Source organism: Megascapheus bottae, chromosome 4 (genome assembly GCF_031878675.1).
Source record: "Megascapheus bottae isolate mThoBot1 chromosome 4, mThoBot2.hap1, whole genome shotgun sequence".
In the NCBI taxonomy this organism is placed as follows: Eukaryota; Metazoa; Chordata; class Mammalia; order Rodentia; family Geomyidae; genus Megascapheus; species Megascapheus bottae.
The window spans coordinates 4,860,936-4,881,629 of NC_143512.1; the positions used below are offsets into that span (position 1 = coordinate 4,860,936).

At 42.7% G+C, this 20,694-nt stretch overlaps 1 protein-coding gene across 1 annotated transcript in view; it reads right to left on the minus strand.

Annotated features, from left to right (window-relative positions):
* Arhgef37 (Rho guanine nucleotide exchange factor 37) overlaps window positions 1-9,583 on the minus strand; it is a 47,030-nt gene extending 37,447 nt beyond the window's left edge. The window contains exon 1 of the mRNA XM_090331242.1: window positions 9,526-9,583. The gene's annotated coding sequence lies outside the window, so the exon portion shown is untranslated. The remainder of the gene's footprint in view (window positions 1-9,525) is intronic.
* Window positions 9,584-20,694: the final 11,111 nt, after the last annotated feature.

Consider the following 20,694-nt stretch of genomic DNA (forward strand, 5'->3'; position numbering starts at 1 on the left):
GTTTCATTGGTAATATTCAATAATCGGAAATCAAAAAAATCCTATGACATGAGTGACAGAGCAAACTGTGGTCTATCAATACTGCTGAATCCTCAGAAATAAAAAGGAATGAACTATCAATACACAGCTACAACTTGGGTGGCTAGCAAGGAATCAATGCTGCATGGATAAAAAAAAAAAAAAGAAAAATCTAAGAAGGTTATACACAGGGGACTTCCAACTATCATCGAAAGTAACAGAGAGACTTGGATGGCAGCATGGCCTAGTGGTAGAGTACTTGCCAAGCATGCATGAAGCCTGGATTCAATTCCTCATTACCACATACACAGAAAAGGCTGGAAGTGGTGCTGTGGCTCAAGCAGTAGAGTGCTAGCCTTGAGAAAGCTCAAGGACAAAGAAGAAAGAGGAGGAAGAAGAGGAGGAAGAGGAGAAGGGAAGAAAGAGGGAGGGAGGGAGGGAGGGAAAGAAGGGAGGGAGAGAGGGAGGGAGGGAGGGAGGGAGGGAGGGAAGGAAGGAAGGAAGGAAGGAAGGAAGGAAGGAAGGAAGGAAGGAAGGAAGGGAAGGAAGAAAATAACAGAAGAAGCTGCCTGGTAAAGGATAAGAATGGAGAGCCAGCAGGCCTGACTATAAAGAGAAGAATCCTGGGTACCACTCTGTGCTATCTATCTATCTATCTACCTATCTATCTATCTATCTACCATGCCCATACTTGAACTCAGGGTCTTGAGCACTCACTTAGCTATTTTTCTCAAGATTGGCATTCTACTACTTGGGCCATGCCTCTAGCCTTTTTCTAGTTAATTGAAGATGAGTCTCTTGGACATGTTTTCCTAGCATGGCTTTGACTGTGATCCTCAGATCTTAGCATCCTGAATAGCTAGCATTCTAGGCATGAGCCACCAGCATCCAGCTCTGAATAGTATTTTAATCAAGGCAAAGGTTATACGAATCTTTACATGGGTTAAAATAACATAGAACACATAAATGTATATATACACATAGGTATATATGCATATACATGTATATGTATGTGTATATGTGTGTATATATACATATATATCATACAGGTGTCATTCTGATTTGAATATTGTACTATATCAAACAGTTTGTGTCTTAAGACACAATCAGCCACGTGTGGTGGCTTATACCTATAATCCCAACAACTTGGAAGCTGCGATTGGGAAAAATCATGGTTGGAGGCCAGCCTGGGGAAAAGTTAGCAATCTCCCCCCTGCCCTCGTGATCCCCCATGACCCTCCCCAAATACAATGGTTCACATCTGTCATGCCAGCTATATGGCATAAGTAGGGAAGAACATAGTTCAAGGTCAGCTTCAGGCAAAACACAACACTTTACCTAAAAAGAAATAACTGAGGCAAAAGTAGACTGGGGGTGCCAGTCACATGGTAGAGGCTCTGACCAGCAAGCATGAGCCCTGAATTCAAACCCCAGGACTACCCAAATAAAGATAACCAGTGGAGAAAACAGAGGGAAGCGTTCATAGGATTTCTGTGTACCATCCTTACATTCCATGTTCATTCAACATAAAATTTCCATTGTTTCATCTGTATTTTTTTATTTATTCATTCATGTGGTGGCACTGGAGTTTACACACAGGGTTTTGCAATTGTAAAATTGGCTCATTCTTCCACTTAAAATATACCTCCAGCTCAGTTGGCTCCAGTTATTTTGGAAAAAAACATCTCACTTCTTATGCCCAGACCAATCTGGACTGTAATCCACTTATTTTATGCTTCTTGCTGTAGCTTCCATGATAGGCCGCCACACTCAGTATTTTCCTGTGGAGAGGTGGTCTCAACAAAATGATTTTTTGTTTATTTTCTAGGCAAGCTTTGGACCTACGACCCTCCCAGGCTCAGTCTCCTGTTAGTTGTTGATGCTGCTGTGTTCACTTTTCTTGTGGCATTTTCAGATAGATAGTATAAAGCACATGAGTGGGGTTTTTTTGTGTTTGTTTGTTTGTTTGTGGGTCATGGGACTCGAACTCTGGGCTTAGGCTCTGTTGCTGAGCATTTCAACTCAAGGCTACCACCCTATCCCTTGAGCCACAGCCCCACTTCCTCTTTTCTAGTGGTTAATTGGAGATAAGAGTCTCATGGTCTTTAGTGCTGGAGCTGGCTTTGAACCTCGATCCTCAGCTCTCAGCCTTCTGAGTAGCTAGGATTACATGTGAGAGACATAGAGCCATGCTTGCTTTGGTTGATTTTGTTTTTGTGTTGGTACTGGGCTTTGAACTCAGGCCTGGAGCTCTAGTTCATTTGGCTTTTTCACTCAAGGATAGTACTTTACCAATTGATCCACACAGCCTTTTCTATTCAGGCTGGCTTTAAACCATGAGTCTCAGACTTCAGCCTTCTGAGGGTGTGTGTGTGTGTGTTTTCAGTAGTAAGGATTGAACTCAAGGCCTTGTACTGGCTAAGAGAGAGCTTTACCATTTGAGTCATACCCCTCAACCAAAATTTAAAATTCTAAATAAAAAAAAAAAAAAACAACTTTGAGGCCGGGAATGTAGCCTAGTGGTAGAGAACTCACCTAGTATGCCCAAAGCCTTGGGTTCAATTCCTTGGTATCACATACACAGAAAAAGCCAGAAGCAGTGTTGTAGCTCAAGTGTGGAACTCTAGCCTTGAGGAAGCTCAAGAACAGCGCCCAGGCCCTGAATTCAAGTCCCAGAACTGCCACAGCTTGGCTGCTCAGTCACCAGTGGTTACCTATAATCCTAGCTACTCAGGAGGCTGAGATTTGAGAATCAAAGTTTGAAGCCAGCCCATATAGAAAACTCTGTGAGACACCTATCTCCAGTTGACCACCAAAAAGGCAGAAGTAGAATTGTGACTGAAGTGATAGAATGCTACCCTTACCCACAGAAGCTCAAAGACAGCACCTAGGCAAATACACAATTTTTAAAAATCTTACATATATATGATGTCATACATATTTCCATATATATATATATATATAATGGTATTTAAGTGATTCATTATCTTTGCAACACTCTGAACACTGAGAACAAACATAGCTCAACAGCCTGGGAGAACAGGTTGAGTGCCCTTGTTTCATTTCTGGCTTTGGCCCAGTCTGATAAGAAGGCTAATCTCAGAGAACACACCCTGGAAACACTTCTCTCCTTAAGGTAAACTGTGTAGGTGGCTGGCACAGGAAAAATCCTTGGACGGTCCAACTCTAGCCCTTAGATCACCATCAGGTCTTGCATGTCTTATCTTTGCAGATTCTGGACTCAATCTCCAGCTTTCCCACTCAAAAAAAGAATGAATATCAACGTGGCAAATGCTTGATGGTAAACCATAATAAATAATCTTTGTATGTGCACTGGTCCTGAACTCAGTGCCTGAATCCTGAGCTTTAAACTACATTTCCACTTTGGCTTTTGGGTGGGTAATTGGAGATAGAGTGTCACTGAATTTCCTGCCCAGGCTAGCTTGGAATTGCAAATCTCAAATCTCAAGTTCCTGAGTAGCTACAATTACAGGTGTGAGCCACCAGCACCTGAATATATGTATGTATACATATATATATATAAACATGTATACATACATATATATACATACATATACATGTGGTTCACATATATATGTATATAGTGAGTATATGTATACATATATATGTATATATGTAAATATAGTATATATAATTGAAAATACTGCAGTTAATTTTTTTCATTATTTAGAGAATACGTTATTAGTTTCTGTAATCAAACCCTCATAGATAAGACCTTACATATTAAAAACAGTGTGTTTACCCCTGTACAAACGGAAGAAATTAAGTTTAACATTTCTAGGCCAATATGGCTATTAATTTCTGTACAATGCCAACTCAACATGAGTGAGCCACCATGCCCAGCAATGATGCACACTTTTGATCACAATACCCAGAAGGCAGAGGGAGCGGGGTGGCTCCCACCTGTAATCCTAGCTACTCAGAAGGCTGAGATCTGAGGATCAAGATTCAAAGCCAGCCCGGGCACAAAAGGACCTGAGACTCTTATCTCCAATTAACCTCTAGAAAATGGGAAGTGGGGTTTGGCTCGAGGGTAGGGCAGTAGCTTTGAGCTGAAATGCTTAGGGACAAGGTCCAGGCCCAGGGTAGGGTGGTAGCCTTGAGCTGAAGAGCTCAGAGAGAGCACCCAGGCAGAATTCAAGCCCCATGACCCACCAAAAAGAAAAAACAAGGCAGAGGGAGGAGAAGCAGAAAAATCATGAATTCCAGAGTAGCCTGGGTTAAACATACACAATAACACTAAAGAATCAAAACAGGTAATAGCATTTCCTAACAAGAAAAAATGAACAATGAAAAACAACCATTAGCTAGCCACCCTAGTTAGTGTGTGTGTGTGTGTGTGTGTGTGTGTGTGTGTTATAGAAGAAAGAGGGGGAGGCAGAGGAAGGGAAGGGGAATGGGAAGAAGAGGAAGAAAGAGGAGGAGGAGGAGAAAGAGGAGGAGGAGGAGAGGAAGAAGAGGAGGAAGGAGGATGAGGAGGAAGAGGAAGAGAGGAAGAGGAAGAAGCCCTTGGGATCTGAAATTCTAGGGTGGTTCATGAAAGTCTGTCCAAGGTTCAGGCACCATGAGGGGTAAAGAACTTAATGAAGAATAAAGGAAGAAACCACCTGGAACAAAGAGGCTGGCCCTCTGGGAGCTCTGGCTAAAGAGCCCAGTTAAGAGATCCCTACAATAACCAGAAGAGAAGACCATATACAGAGAGTGTCCAGGACTCTAACTCAGTATCCAGAGGTGACAAAATAATAAAGTTCATTTCTGAAGCCTTGTCCCTATTATGACTACCATGTACATTTTCAGAATCATGTTCAGGAAAGCAAGAAAAAGATAAGCCATTTGATGCTTTTGCTTTTCTCTTCTTAACCATAAAGGATAGCTTGAAGAGGCACTGGGAAAGGAAGCAGCCAAGGTTCTGCAGCCACAAAAAAAAATCTCATTTCAAATTCAAATTCTGCAATCTGGTACATGGTAAATTCTTCATAACAAGAGCTATTGTTCCTCCTGTTCTCCTCCTCCTCCTCTTCCTCTTCCTCTTCCTCCTCCTCCTCTTCCTCCTCCTGTTTCTTCTCCTTCCCCTTGAATTCAGGGCCTCAACCTCTTTCTTTAGTTGTTTTTTTTTTTTTTGCTTAAGGCTGGCACAGCTCTTCTTCGAGCTTTTTTGGTAGTAAATTGGACATAAGAATCACACAGGCTCTTCGGCCTAGACTGGCTTCCAATCTAAATCCTCAGATCTCAGTCTCCTCAATAGCTAGAATTACAGGATTGAGCCACTTAGCCAATTTGTTACTATTTGTGTTCAACTGGAAATGCTAGTCAGACACTGACTAACTGAATGAAGAAAAAAAAATGTCTAAGGACACCATGGTTCACCTACATGTGACCAATCAAACTCAAGCAGATGCCAAGAACAGCTAATCATGATTAAAAAAAAAAATAGGTAATACAAACTACATACCAGAACTTAAGAATGTAGCCAACACCCCAGAAATAGAACTAAGAAACTGAGAGAAAGTGAGCACAGAGACTATTACTCATTCCTGCCATGATGGAGATTGATTCGCATTATTTTTGGTTTTATGTGAGCTAATACTTTTCTTTTCCACCTCAATTCTGGCCCAAGCCACTCCTGAGTTGATTTTCTGCCACTACTGCAGATGAATGGATACAAAAAATATGGTATATATACAATGGAATTCTACATAGCCAACAGACAAGATAAAATAATGGCATTCCCTGGGAAGTGGATGAAGCTAGAGCGAATTGTGTGAGATAAGTCAAGACCAAAGGAACAAAAGACGCATGGTCTCCTTGATAAATAGATATTAGATCCAAACAGTACAAGAGCGATGACTCAATATTTGGGTACCCAATGTTATGGACATGGTCTTGGAGATATGAACATAACTACATAGACATAAAAAATCTATGATGGGCTAAATACGCTATAGATGTAATGTTTTATTTCATACATTAATACATACCTATGACATACAAACCCTCAGCTTAATTTTAATTATGTTTTAAACTCTAAGTGCCAGTGATTTTATATAGAGATTCCCTTCTTGAATACTTGTCTGTTAAACATGACATTTGAAATATGAAGTAAAAATCAATGTTAATGAATTCTTTAATTTAAAAAATTATGGGGGGGACTTTCTTTTTTTTCTTTCTTTCTTTCTTTCTTTCTTTCTTTCTTTCTTTCTTTCTTTCTTTCTTTCTTTTTCAATCGGTTGTGGGGAATGAACTTTGGGCCTGAGCGCTGTCCCTGAGCTCTTCAGCTCAAGGCTACTGCTCTACCTCTGAGCCACAGCCCCACTTTTCTTTTTCTAGTGGTTAATTGGAGATAAGAGTCTCACATTCTTTAATGTCCTGGCTAGCCTTGAACTGCAATCCTCAGATCTCAGCCTCCTCAGTAGCTAGGATTACAGGCCTGAGCCACCAGCGCCCAGCTAGAGGGATGGGGAGACATTCTAAATCTTAGAAAGAGAAACAAATCATGTGGCATCTGAACAGGTTTTTTTTTTATTTGTTTGTTTGTTGAGTTTATTTTAGAATGAAGGCACCAATGACTCATGCCTGTAATCCTAATGATTAAAGAGGCTAAGATCTGAGGAGGATGATTTGAAGCCAGGTAGGATAGGAAACCTCCTATCCACTAATTAACCACCAAAAAGTTGGAAACAGAACCACCCAGGTCATTCCAGACTATTCTCTTTCCCCAACTGAAAGCCAACTGTAATATGTGTTGTAATTCAAAGGAACACTGGGTAGGCATACCTACCCAGTTGTGAATATCCTATTTACCCCACAGCTCATGCTGGTCAGCTAAAATACTTGAGAGGCTAAGATAGAGAAAATATGGGTCCAGGCATAAAGTTCACCAGCCCCTTTTCTCAACCAAGATGGTGACAGCCTGTCGTCTCAGCTGGGGTTTGAGAGGATGGCGGTTCCAGATCAACTCATGCCAAAACAAGTTACTGAGACTTTATCTCAGCAGAAGGAGCTGGACTTGGTGACACATGCCTGCCATACCAGCTATATGGGAAGTGTAAACTAGAAAGGTTGTAGTCCAAGTGTAGATTCAGGCAGGAAGCAAGACAGTACCTAAAAAAATAATCTTTACAAAAAGTTTTTTTAAAAATCCTAATAACCAGTATAGGAAAGCACCAGAGGCATGGCTTAGCAGTACAGCACCTGCTCTAATATCACACACAGAAATACTTTAAATGATGAAAGAGGTTCTCATTATATAGCTAGACAAACAATATAGAAAAGTATAAAAGACAATTCACTACCCCCACCCCAACGCACAGGTAACCACAGATGTGTAAGAATCATCGGGCCCATATAATTCACCCACAAATTTTAGCCATTTCCCTTCAAGATTCTGATTCAGTGTGGAAGAGTGGAATGGGACATTTTAACAAACACCTAGTTGATTCTGATGCAAGACATCTGTCAATCATTTGTTGAGAAGTTCTGTTCAATGTTATTCTACAAGGAATGGGTAAATGGATCTGGATGCAAGGGCTCACAGAGGGGTGCAGGTCTGCTTTCAAACAAAAGGCTCTTTTCCCTAAAAGGCTCTTAATTTAATCCAAATTAAACAGCGGCTATTTGCTCTTAGCCATACCTCCCTGGCTCTGTTTTGGAAGGCCAAAAAAGGAAGAGAAGAGAAAGAACACAGTATTTTTTTCGGAGTAGTTTTTTTTATGGATAAATGAGCCTGCCCAGGCCGTGTCTTCAAAATTCTGTATTCACAGATGTCAAGTTCGTAAGCCTGTCAATAAACAGCATTAGGCTCTGGACAATCAAGCTTGAAAAATGCCATACGGCTCTGTGCAATACCCAAAGACACCACCCCTCCTCAGCAGCCAAATAAAAAAGCCATTGATTTGATCTGAGCAGAATCAAACAAGGCACTGTATGTCACAGCAATCTGCTGATCCAAAGGGGATATGAGCCAGCTGTGGGCAACGCCTGTGACCTGGCAGAAACTCCACGACTCCCACTGCAGGACATGGTTAGGTGTTCCCCAGGTCCCAGATAAAGTCATCTTTCCTCTCATTTAGAAATAAACTATAGGATGCTGGCTCCTTTTCAAAGAAACAGGGAAGGCCTGGTAAACAATGCTTGTTTATATCTGGTTATTTCCACTTGTAGCATTTGATCTTGGGCCAGATGCTGACTGTAATGTTCCCAGATTCCTCATTTAGCACACCATCACTCGAGTATATGCTGTGGCTTGTAAGTCAGGAGAAAATTACCTTCATGTTTTAATGTTTATCATTTTTTTGTGTCTACCAGTACTGGGGCTTGAACTCAGGGCCTGGGCACTGTCACTTAGCTGTTCTGCTCAAGGCTAGCATTCTCTCACCTAAGGCTCAGGCTCACTTCCAGCTTTTTGGTGGTTAATTAAAGATGAGTATCACAGACATTCCTGCCCTGGCTGGCTTCAAACCAAACTTCTCAGATCTTACCCTCCTGCGTAGCTAGGATTACAGGCATGAGCTTCCCGTTTACAATCTTCTAATTAACATTTTAATGTATTTCATATCCAGGACAATTTCTTCCAGACCTGGCACAGCTGGGCAGACACCACGCTGTGTCTCTGCTTTTCCTACTGAACATCAAGTAAATGTCAGGCATCAGGCTTTGCATTCATTCTTAAGTCTCCCCAAATCTGGAGGACAAATCAGACAGTCTTATTTCTCTTTCGCCAATCAAATTAGGGTTTAAACAAGTTAAACAACAAACAAGTCCAAGATCACAGAACTAAGATCAGTGTCTGGATGCAGCGGTTAGCCTGGCACTGGTTTCAAAGGAACAAATACACTGCTCTGAATGTCAGCCCACAGCCATTCCTGACAAAAGACTTTCCAGTCAAACCTGAAAGGTGTGTGAGGTGGATGGGGAGTGAATTCCCGCTTCTCAGGGATTAAAGACCCCCCAGAAGGTAGAAAAAAAATGCCTAAGACTGGCCGTCCATTCCCCTCTTTCCAGCACCAATTCCGCCTGCTAGACCTGGTTTTGAGGGCCCTTGGCCAACTTAACTTAGTAGTCTCCAATTTCTGTTCTCTTTTTCCCCTGGCCTTTATCGTCTACTCATAACTAAGAGTTTCTTAGGCAGGATTCCTTGTCAGTTTGTATTGTTCCATCGTTTTAATGTATGGATTCTTCCTAAAAGCCACCTCTCATTTTACCTCGCAACCTGCAGGGATAAACAATGACGAATAACCATTTTAACCTAGTCTAATTTATATCCCAGGGACTCTCAATCAAGTGGTTTATATTCCTCCAAGGCTCCCAGTACAAAACTGGTACCTGGGAGTTGGCCTCACCCAGCCTTTCATTCCCGGGCCTCTCTTTCCTGATCACCCCAGCAGCTGCTCCCCGCACCCCTCCCGAACCCTCCCAGCCCGGCCCTTCCCGACTGGGAAGAGGGAAGGGGGGAGGGTAAAAAGGCCGGGGGGGGGGGAGGGTACTCACCTTGCGCAAGCGCAAGTCGCCTGCAGGTGCTCGCGCACTCTAGGCGCCAGGCTGGCCCGGAGACCCAGCGGGAGGGTCTCGTCCTGCTGCGCGCTCCCGACGCGCGCTGGGCTCCCAGGCCCACGGAGGGCGCAGGGCGCGGGCGGCCCGGGCTCTGCCCACGCCGCTGCGTCGTGCGTGCGCCGCCTCCGCCTTTGTTAATTGTCTTTCCGGAGCCAGGTTGTTTTCTGCTTGGGCTGCTGGAGTCAGCCCCGGGTGGCCCGTGGCCCTGGCGCTGGGCGGGACTCTCCTACCCAGGTTCTCATTACCGCGCCTGCGGCTCGCCAGGAGCTGAGGGTCCGCGCTCAGGCCACCTGGAAGGCATGCCGACGCTGGCATCACTGGGTTTCTGTGGGCCTGCCCAAATCTCCTAGTGATAAATCTGTCACTAGCCTCACCTGTGACTCCACTATGAGTCAGATTCTGCTCTGGGCACTAAAGACCCTGTGGTTAACCAAACAGAAGAAGTCCTCATCTCTGTGGCCTGCGGTCCTAGACATTGAGCACATGACTTGGGTTGTTTGTTTGTGACAGTACTGGGGCTTGAACTCTACCACTTGGGCCACACCTCCATTTGTGGGGGGGGTTGTGTTTTTCTTTTGCTTTGCTTTGCTTTGGTTTTGGTTTTGGTTTTTTGCTGGTTAATTGGAGATAGAATCTCATGGATTGTTCTACCCAGGCTGACTTCGAACCTTGATCCTCAGATCTCAGCCTCCTGAAAAGCTATGATTATAGATTTGAGCCACTAGCACCTAGCTTGAACATACAATTGAACATGATCATTGCTGTGAAACATGTGGAAAATTTAATATGAGGGCAACCTCACTTTGTGGAGCCAGAAACCAACTAGTCTAACTTTTCTAGTCCTGCTACTTCTCATTCTCATTAGCTGAATCTATGTATTCTCATTCCTGACTGAGTAGCATTGCTAAGTACCAAGTAGGATACAAAACATTTTCTCTGTATTGTCTCATTCATCCCATGCACAACTTCTCTGGGAAAGAGGTTTGGCTATATTGTCATTTATAGAGCGAAAGGGAGGCCACACCAAGTACAGTCACTTGTGTACAGTCTCCTAACCACCATGTGACAGGATAATATTCAAAATCAGACTGGAACCTCATATGTTTTAACCATTACACCCATAAATACGAAGCGCAAAATGTAATGTCAAGATCAGAATGTGTTCAATCTTTTTTTTTTTTTTTTGCCAGTCCTGGGCTTGAGCTCAGGGCCTGAACACTGTCCTTGGACTTTCTCAAAGCTAGAGCTCTACCACTTGAGCCTCAGCACCACTTCTGGCTTTTTTCTATGTATGTGGTACCGAGGAATCGAACCCGGGTCTTCATGCATGCTAGGCAAGCACTTTAACCACTAGGCCAAACTCCCGGCCCCAATGTGTTCAATCTTGAATGGAGTAGGCAAGGGCAACTGAAAAGGAAGGGTGGTTTAGTCTGAAGAAGGGGAAAAAAGGAGAAATAAGGAAAGGGAAGGGAGTTTGTGGATTATGGTCTAGGAAGCCCAAGCAGTTACCACAATGGGAAAAGTTATAGAGAGAACACCACAATTCAGTAGGTAAAGGGCTTTTTTTGGATAGTTTAAAATGACACCAATTTCCTAGAGAAAGTGTGTATTGTGTCACGGAAATGAAGCACTTTAACACAGGGGCATATCGGGAATGCTTTCAAGAAAAGGGCATAGTTGAGCACCAGTCGGCCCTATAAATCCTAGCTACTCAGGAGGCGGAGATCTAAGGATTGCTGTTCAAAGCCAGCCTAGGCAGGAAAGTCCATGAGACTCTTCCCTCCAATTAACCACCAAAGTGGCTGGAAGTAGAGCTGTGGCTCAAGTGGTAGAGCACAAGCCTTGAGAGGAAAAAAAGATTCATGGACAGAGCCCAGGCCCTGAGTTCAAGCTTTTGACAGGCACAACAAAACAAAACAAACGAACAACAACAAAAAGCTCAGAGATAGTGCCCAGAGCCCGAGTTTAAGCCCCTGAGGTTTGTGGTTTGAAGCTAGTCCAGGCAGGAAAGTTGTGAGACTCTTTTCTACAATTAACCAGCAAAAAGTCAAAACTGGTGATGTATATATATCACCAGTCTTGAGCAACTAAGGGACAGCTCCTGGGTCCTGAGGTTCTAGTATCAGCAGCATGGTTCACTGATAGAGCACCTGCCTAGCACGCCGGAGGCCCTGAGCTCAAACCCAATGCCTTGTAAAAGTGAAAGGTGGACTGGGCACAGGTGGCTCATACCTGTAATCCTAGCAATTCAGAAGCTGAGATCTAAAGATCCAGGTTCAAAGCCAGTCCCCAGGCAGGAAAGGCTGTGAGATTCTTTTCTCCAATTAACCAACACACACACACACACACACACACACACACACACACACACACACACACACAATAGTGAACGCCTGCTTCAGGTATTCTCTGAAGTTCCTTCATTCTGGTGTTTTATCTATTCTAGACTGCTAAGAGGGAAATGGAATCTTGGCATGGTTATGTGGTTATCCGCAAGGGCTCCCAAGAATGAAGAACTGACTCCCAAACCTAGCAAGATTCCTAAATGGATCTTCCTAGTTACCTGGGGGTGAGATCTTCAGTGTCCAGCACCCCAGTTCATGCTCTGCTAAAAATATGTGTGAGAGGACTGGGAGTTTGGCCTAGTGGTAGAATGCTTGCCTAGTGTACACAAAGACCTAGGTTCATTTCCTCAGTACCACATACATAGAAAAAAAAAATAAGCTGGAAGTGGTGCTATGGCTCAAGTGGTTGAGCTCTAGCCTTGAGAAAAGTCCAAGGACAATGCTCAGGCCCTGAGTTCAAGTCTCACGACTGACAAAAAAAAAGAAAGAAAGAAAAGGAAAAAGTGTGAGTTCTGTCTTTCCTGGGCTAGAAACCATGCACTTTACATGATTTTTTGCACACCAATGCTAGGTCCCCTTTTCCTTGTTTGTGTTTTTCTGTGTTTTCAGATGTGTCAACACCCCCTGGGCAGTTGCTATCCCAACTGTATATTTGGTAATTTAAGGAGAAAAATAAGCTGGATAAATATTTACTTGAAACTAACGTTCCTTCCTTCTATTTTAGGACCCTGGGTTGTTTTGAGTGAAATTTCAAATGCTCTGACACTAATTTCCCCATGTCTCAAATTAGTCACAAATATTTTGATAAGCAGTAATCGACATGTCAACTGACTTACATGTCATTCTTACTCTCTGGGAGAGCTACTTGGTTTTATTGCTACTGTTGTTTGGAGACAGAGTTTCACTATGTAGCTCCAGGCTGGTTTCCAACTCCCAAACCTCCTGACTAAACCTCCGGAGGGCTGAAATTACTGGTATATACCACCTTACCCAGCTGACTTGTTTGTTTTGGGCTAGGAACCTCCAAAAAAAGGAATTCAGTTGCCTTTTGGAATTAGTTTTTAGAACATTTTACAAGTAACAATATCACCTTGTCCCTAGTGTCACTAAGCCAAAGATTTAAAGATTTCTCTTAGAGAAGGGATATCAATGTGTGAGAACTAATGCACCTATTGTCTGGTGAATGTAATTGTAACCTCTCTATACATTACCTTAACAATAAAAAAAAATCTCTTAAACTTTGTCCTTAGGCAGTAATGAATTTAATTTTTATCTCTCTCTCTTCTTATTGGTTCAAAATTCAAAAGCATGCTTTCAAAGTTGTCTATTCCATTTGTGGATTCCTTTCATTATCTAGCAGCTTCTACATAGGAGATTTAAGTAGTTTCTGTGTAAATGGATGGAAGTGTAAAGTTAAAAAAAAAAAGTGACTTGCCAGATGCAGGACACACACACTTATAACTACTTACACTTATAACTACTCAGGAGGCTGAGATCTGAGGATTAAGGCTCAAAGCCAGATCAGGTAGACAAATTAGAGACTCTTATCTCCAATTAACCAGGGGAAAAAAATCCCACAAAGAAATGGAAATGGATGTGTGGCTGAGTCTTGAGCACAAAAGTCACTGACTCTGAGTCCAAGTCCCAGTACCAGCATGCACACACCTGCGAGGGTGGGTGCATGAAGGCATGTACACACACACACACACACACACACACACACACACACACACACACACCCCAAAAGTTGTGGAAGTCAGAGAAAGAGGTAGTTAAGAAAGGACAGCAGAACTTAAGAGTCAAGAGGTAATCACACCTGGGCTTTGCCAGTCCTGGGGCTTGATCTCAGGACCTGAGCACTGTCCTTGGACTTTCTCAAGGCTAGAGCTCTACCACTTGAGCCTCAGCACCACTTCCAGCTTTTTGTATGTATGTGGTACATACATAGGAATTGAAAATAGGTCTTCATGCATACTAGGCAAGTACTGTACCACTAGGCCATGCTCTCGGCCCCCCAAGCTTGGTTTTAAAATGCTATTCTCCACTAAAAGAATCAATAGCTGATGTAGATGACACTGTACAAAAGGAAATGTACTCATTACCTGATGCATATAAAGGTAACCCCCTTCTGTATATCACCTCTATAAGAAGAAGAAGAAGAAGAAGAAGAAGAAGAAGAAGAAGAAGAAGGAGGAGGAGGAGGAGGAGGAGGAGGAGGAGGAGGAGGAGGAGGAGGAGGAGGAAGAGGAGGAGATGGAGGAGGAGGAGGAGGAGGAGGAGGAGGAGGAGGAGGAGGAGGAGGAGGAGCAGCAGCAGCAGCAGCAGCAGCAGCAGCAGCAGCTGCTGAGCCTGAAATAATTTATTAGGCCAGGTAGGAAGAAAGTGTCACAGAATCAAGAAAACATGTGAAAAGAACCACAAGGACAAAGAGACAGACTTTCTGGCCAAATAGAAAGAACTTTAATTATCAATATAATATTAGCCAGACACTAGGAATAGAGTGCCAGTCATGAGCAAAAAAGCTGAATACAAGCTTGAAGCCCCGAGTTCAAGTCCCAGAATCAGAAAAAAAGAGAAGCCGGGCACCATGGCTCAAGCCTGTAATCCTAGCTACTCAGTACACTGAGATCTGAGGATCCCAGTTCAAAGCCAGCTCAGGCACCAAAGTCCGTAAGACTCTTATCTCCAGTTAATCACTAGAAAAGGGGAAGTGGGGCTGTGGCTCCAGAGCCTGTGTCTGTGGTAGCCTTGAGCTGAAGTGCTCAGGGACAGCGCCCAGGCCCAGAGTTCAAGTCCCATGACTGTCTAGTATGTCATGCCTGCAATCCTAACTATTCAGAAGGTTGAGATTTAAGTATCAAGGGTAGGCCAGCCTGGGCAGAAAATTCTTATCTATTAGTATTTGAGTTCAAAGGAAGGAGGGAGAGGGAGGGAAAGAGGGAGAGAGGAAGGGAGGGAATAAAACTGGAAAGCTGTAAGAAAGTAACTAGTAACTGAGTACTGGTGGCTGACACCCGTAATCCTTGTTACTCAAGTGGCTGAGGTCTGAGGATTATGGTTCAAAGCTATGCTGGGCAAGAAAGTCTATAAGACTCCTCTCCAGTTAACTACCAAAAAAGCTGAGAATGGACCTGTGGCTGAAGTGGTAGAGTGCTAGCCTTGAGCAATAAAACTCAAGAACAGCACTAGTCCCTAAATTCAGGATGGTTTTACACACACACACACACACACACACACACACACACACACACCTAATAAACATCAAGTAATGTTTAGAAAATTTTTGATGTTATAGTCCAAGGATCTTTTTTTTTTTTTTGCCAGTCCAGGGCCTAGGTACTGTCCTTGGACACTTTTTGCTGAAGGCTAGTGCTCTGCCACTTGAGCCACAGTGCCACTTCTGGCTTTTCCTGTATGCGGTTCCAGAAAATCGAACCCAGGGCTTTGTGCATACTAGGAGAGCACTCTACCACTAGGCTAAGATCCCAGTCCCTGAAATGGATCTTTATGTTCTCTCAAAATATCCCCAGTATCTTACTTATTAATTACAAAGGCAAAAAAGTAACTGTACAACAGAGTAACTTTATAGACAAGATTGTAACCAAAAGCTCTAGCTAATTTCATCAGTAGTGTAACATTTATTCCCAATTCAAAGCAAAAGAAAAGATACAATGATGCTTCAAAATAGTTTCTGCTAAAAAATGCCAACTCTGAATCTAATCATATGGAAACATAAAGCAAATGTAAATTAAAAACATTTTAAAAATAACTAGTCTGTGATCTTCAGAATTATCTAGGTGAAGAAATAAAAAGAGAGGCTGACCATTCAGACTGAATAACACTTAAATGACAAGAAACAAAATAATAAAACTCCTAAGCATGGAACCCAGAATTCAAATTGCAGTATCACCAAGGAGAAAAGGAGGGAGGCAGGAGAGAGGGAAAGAGGGAACGAAGGAAAATAAATGGATGATGCTAAATTAGATCTAGACTGGGGGAAATATTGAGACAATGGAAGAAATTTGAATATAATCTGTGTATTAGGTAACAGTATTTTTAAAAATCTACATTATATTTCCTGATTTTGAACAACAGTGGTTATGAAGAGATTATCCTTGCTATTAGGAAATATAAATTGATATTTAAAGATAAAGGAGATGAGTATATAGAGTTATAATTAGAAGATATGTATATTTAAGTATAAATGTAAAATTAGAAGTAAAATGTGATGCAGTTCTCAGTGAGCTTCAGGTCCTATTGGATTAATAAACCTAAAAGAATCTACTAGTGAATTAACTGAGCCTTGTCATGAACCAGCCCCTCTACTTATTGTCTGTGACTATGGAAAAGGTCACTAGCTTAGAGGCTCATCCTGTGTTGTAGCCAAGAAATAAACCACTCCAGGTACCAGTGCTCACGCCTGCAATCCTAGCTACTCAGAAGGTTGAGATGTGAATAGCAAGGTTTAAAACCAGCCTGAGCAGAAAACTTATCTGGAATTAACTAGCAAAAAGCCAGACGTGAAGGTGTGGCTCAGTGGTAGAGCATCGGCCTTGACTGAAAAAAGAAAATGGAATTATGGCTAGGTGCTGATGATTCACTCCTGTAATCTCAGCTATTCAAGAGGCTAAGATCTGAGGATCATGGTTCAAAGCCAGTCGGGGCAGTAAAATTCATGGGGAAACTCTTATTTCCAATAAACCACTAGAAAACTGGAATGGAGCTGTGGCTCAAAGTGGTAGAGCACTAGCCTTGAGGAAAAGAATTCAGGAACAGTGCAAAGGCCATGAGTTCAAGCCCCATGATTGAAAAACAAAAAGAACATGGAAGACACACCCAGACTATTCATGAAATAACAGAGGGTACAGGTATATTTCTAGATTACTTGATTACTTGTGTACTGTCGATCTTATTTCAGTCACCTTATGTAAATACATGTTACCATATTTGGGCTAGCCAATCACGAGTAGATCATGAAACTGAGCTCAACCAATCTGAGCATAGGGGCAGGACTTGCTGTGTTAGGTATTAAATAGGGGGCAGCTTGCTTGGTCTGTGTGATTGCTTGTCAGCATTTTGGCTGATGGGAAAATCCTGAAGAGGTAAATTTTGCCATGCTGAGATGGTATTAAATATTTGACTATTTGGACAAAAACTAGGTAATTTTGACCATGCATGATGCCGGGCTAGAATAAAATGTCCATGAGATGGCAGCATTGTATAAGCATTAAAAAACCATCATGTGCCACAAGTTCATTCTTTCTTTTCTTTTCTTTTTTCTTTTTCTTTTTTTTTTTTTGTCGGTCATGGTACTTGAACTCTGGGCCTGAGTACTGTCCCTGAGCTCTTCAGCTCAAGGCTACCATCCTACCCCTGGTCCTGGGTGTTGTCCCTGAGCTCTTCAACTTAAGACTACTGCCCTACCCCTTGAGCCACAGTGCCACTTTCTGTTTTCTAGTGGTTACTTGGAGATAAGAGTCTCACAGACGTTAGTGCCTGGGCTGGCTTTGAACCTTGATCCTCAGATCTCAGCCTCCTGAGTAGCTAAGATTACAGGCATGAGCCACCATGCCAGGTGGGATACAAGTTCTTTTTTTTTTTTTTTTTTTTTTTTTTTGCCAGTCCTGGGCTTGAGCTCAGAGCCTGAGCACTGTCCTTGGACTTTCTCAAGGCTAGAGCTCTACCAGTTGAGCCTCAGCACCACTTCCGGCTTTTTTCTATGTATGTGGTACGGAGGAATTGAACCCGGGTCTTCGTGCATGCTAGGCAAGCACTTTAACCACTAGGCCAAACTCCTGGCCCAGGATACAAGTTCTTAAGGACCTCTTTTATGGCACCATCTAAAAATCTATTGGGTAGATGTCTATTTTTGTATCTCCCTCCATCATAAAATAAAGAAGCAGTTTTCTTCCCCAAGTATTCTGTAATCCTGATATGCCAGGTCTAGAGAAACCAAAAAAGCAGACTGTGGAGTGAAAAAAAAAATATGGATTCAAGTACAAAATGGACCTCTAAACTGTGGGCCTCAGCTCTCTTATCTAAACATTTAAAAACTGATAGGGACTTCCATCCAAGATCCTGACGGCTTTGGTCTGCACATGGCCTGCCAATGTGGCGTCTACTGACTGTGGTTTCAGCCTTTCCTTCTTGTTTCTCTGGCTGAGGGTTTGCTTCTCATCATGGTGCCCAAGGGCAAGGTTGGCACTAAAGGGAAGAAGCAAATGTATGAAGAGAAAAAAGAAACCCTAAAGTTCCATCTGCAGATCATTCTGGGGGGCCAATGCCATATATTGCCTTGTGACCTTGGTTGTCTTTACTCATCTGCCTCAGTCTGGACCCATGGGGCCCGGTATATCTGGTCCTTCTGGCTTCTGGCTCCTGGCTGGACCCTTTATCTTTTGTGGGTAAATGTGCTGGAACCCTGGTTCACAGCAGACAGTGGCTCCCCAGCACCAGAGCAAAATGAGAAACCACAGCACCAACAGGAACTGCGGCGGATGAAATGGCTATAGCCATTGACATGGTGGTCACAGTCTGCTGGGCACAGGCTGGCTCTCTCAGGATCTATTCCTCTCGTGCCTGGAGCAGTAAGAGCCTAGTCTAAAGGCCATAAGTGGTCTAAAGTATAGGACTGTTGAATAAATTACTTCCAATGTGGAAACAAAAATTGATAGGCTAGGGGTGTAGCTTAAGTGCAAGGGTGCCTGCCTACCAAGCACAGAAAGTCTTGAGTTTAAACCTTCCCTAATTTTTTTTTTCTGTTTTAAAGTATACAAAATTACTTTCTCTATGATGCCTTTTTATGACAGAATAAAGTAATAAGTGCAATATTCAGTAAGTATTGGAAATAATTAAAGCCTTGGCATGTGAAAACTCAGTGTTTTCATGTGGTAAGAAGTAAGGTTCTGAAGCCTTAAAATAGCCTAAATTTTTTTTTATTATTGTGACGCATTTACAGGCCTCTGTTGACCTTGTTAAAAAGAACTGTCTACATTTAAAGGAAAATCAGCGTGGAGCTTGTACTGGTGGCTCACACCAGTAATCCTAGCTACTCAAGAGGCTGAGATCTGAGGATCATGGTTCAAAGCCAGCCTGGATAGAAAAGTCCTTGTGAGACTCCAATTAATCACTCAAAAAACAGAAGCGGAGCTGTGGCTCAAAGCGGCAGAGTGCTAGCCTTGAGCAAAAAAAAAAAAAAAGCTCAGGGACAAAGCCTAGGCCCTAAGTTCAAACCTCACAATCAACAACAACAATAGCAATCAGTATGGTAAGTGCTGCACCTGTTATAGTTTCTTACTTTGGGCTCTGGACAGTAATTATGAAATTTCTGTTTCAGCTGACAGCCTGCCTCCTTCTTTGAGGAAAGTTAGAGAAAGTCACCTTTGGCTTGCTTTGCCTTATCATAACAGCAGCAAGGTTTCTGGCTTACACAGAGCGTTCTCACATTTCCTGTTTTAGTCAGGGTGGAAGTTATGTAATCAGTAATGTCATAAGGGACAATAAAATATAGGCTGAGAAGCATGACAGAGTCAGGCACCAGTGACTCACGCTTGTAATCCTAGCTACTCAAGAGGCTGAGATCTGAGGATCATGGTTCAAAGCCAACCCAGGCAGGAAAGTCCTGAGACGCTTAGCTCCAATAAACTACTCAGCAAAAGTTGGAAGTGGTGCTGTGACTCAAGTGGTAGAGCCTTGAGCATCAAGAGGCTTACACACTTTGTGGGCTGAATTCAAGCCCCAGGACTGGCCAAAAACAAACAAAAACCAGGATGACACACCTTAAAATTCTCAACATTAAAAAAAAATCAAAACAGACATCCTATATAGGCTAAAGGGACTGGGTAAGAAGTAGAAAGGCTCTAAGGTTATCTTTTCCCTGCCCAGGAAGCAATTTTAGGAGGGCTGGGAGTTTGGCCTAGTGGTAGAGTGCTTGCCTAGCATGCATGAAGACTCGGGTTTGATTCCTTGGTACCACATACATAGAAAAAGCCAGAAGCGGTGCTATGGCTGAAGTGGTAGAGCTCTAGCCAGAAGAAGGAGGAAGAGGAAGAGGAGGAAGAGGAGAAGGAGGAGGAGGAGGAGGAGGAGGAGGAGGAGGAGGAGGAGGAGGAGGAGGAGGAGGAGGAGGAAAGAGTAAGCAGTAGCAGCAATTTTAGGAGTTAGATCAAGTTGTAAATCTGATAGGAAATAAAGAAGGTATAGAGAGTCTGGTTGGAAAGTATGTTTAGATAGCTGAATTGATTAAGGGGAGAGGAAGGAGAAATCAACCTTTACAAAGCAGGAGTAAACAGCCTTGTTTAGGAAGGTCAGCTGGTGGGGGCAGACAGATAAGGGTGAATGATGGAGCATGCCGGGACTTAGTCATTGAGGAGCATCAGCTTGAAGAAATACACAATTAACCAATACTGGTGGCTCATGCCTGTAATCTAAGCTATTTAGAAGGCTTGAGATCTCAAGATCCAAGGCAGACAAATCCAACAGATTCTCTCCTTTTTTGAATTTTTTTTAAATTTTTATTTTTATTGTAATGTATAAAGGGGTTACAGTTATATTCACCAGATAGTAGGTACAATATTTTTCACACATTGATATCCCTTCTCAGGTTTTTGTCCCCATTTCCCTCCCCTTACCCCCTTCTGATCATCTGTTTTCCCCCCTTCCCTTTCCTATTTCAAATAAAAAATTAAATGTATATACAATATACCACGTAACAAAGTCATATACAGTAACAGTATGAGATTAACCAAAGGGCAACAAAAGA